Source organism: Salvelinus sp. IW2-2015, unplaced genomic scaffold, assembly GCF_002910315.2.
Source record: "Salvelinus sp. IW2-2015 unplaced genomic scaffold, ASM291031v2 Un_scaffold16589, whole genome shotgun sequence".
Taxonomy (NCBI): Eukaryota; Metazoa; Chordata; class Actinopteri; order Salmoniformes; family Salmonidae; genus Salvelinus; species Salvelinus sp. IW2-2015.
The window spans coordinates 177,206-178,343 of record NW_019957661.1 but is presented as its reverse complement, the minus strand read 5'-3'; positions in this window follow the sequence as shown (position 1 = coordinate 178,343).

Below are 1,138 nucleotides of genomic sequence, written 5' to 3'. Positions count from 1 at the left end.
GTTTTCATTCATTGAGCACTGAGGGAGTTAGAGTTACGAGTAGTGTCATCTCAGGTCTCGGATTTAAGCTTAGGTAAGTTTTCAGCTCAGACTGGTTAAAGGTTAATGGGATTTAGACTAATTCGAGTAACTGGGTTAAGTTAAAGGTATTCCCAATTTTGCATTCAGACTAGGGATTTAAATAGTATACAAGGTACTATCAGTCAGATCTGGGTTGCAGTTTTAAGGGTATCAGATCAGGCTGGGGTGTAAAGGAATTAAGGGTATCCATATCAGTACTGGGCTTTTACCAGTTACAGGCTTCATTCAGACGAGGGTTAAAGAGTTAGAGGCAGATACCCATCTCAAACAGTCATGACGGGGTTACAGTATCAGTTAGGTATTCTCATCATTCCGCAATGTGTATTAAGTAAGGTATTCATCTCAGACTTTGGGTTACGTTTAAGGGGTAATGTCAGTCAGACTGGCCGCTTGAAGGTTTTACATGTGTTTATTTCTAGGTCTTTGGGGCGTTTAGGTCTATATGGTATTTCATTCTCAGACTGGGTTATAGAGGTGTAAGCGCTTGCATGGGGCATGCAGTACAGTTGGTTGAATAGTCACTACTAGGTTTCAGGTGCATCAGACTTGGGTCTAGGTTAAGGTATTTCATTTCAGATGTGGTTACAGATTTACGGCGTAACTCTGCTAGTCACGACTGGGTTAAGAGGTTAAGGCTTCATGCTCACAGATGCTACGTCGGGTTAAATGGTTCGGGGCTATTAACATTCAGACTGAGAGTTAACAAGTTAAAAGGCCTATGTCATTCAGACTAGGGGATTATAAGTTAACGGTATTCAGACTCTCAGGAACTGGTTAATATTAAGGGTATCTCTCAATGCTCAGACTGGGTTAAGTTAGAGGAGCATTCGATTCTGTGACTGGGTTACAGTTACGAGTATATTGATGTCAGAAAGCCAGAACAACTTTGTGTTCGTTGACAGGTGGCAGGGTTGTAAGCCACTGGCTGGTAGTAGCAGACTTACCAGGTAGAGCTGGTATGTGTCTCCTAATGGACACGGGCATTACTTTCTCTAACCATTTATCAGTTTTCGAGGCAGCAGCTTACGTTTGCTACATACGACCGTTATTAGAATTC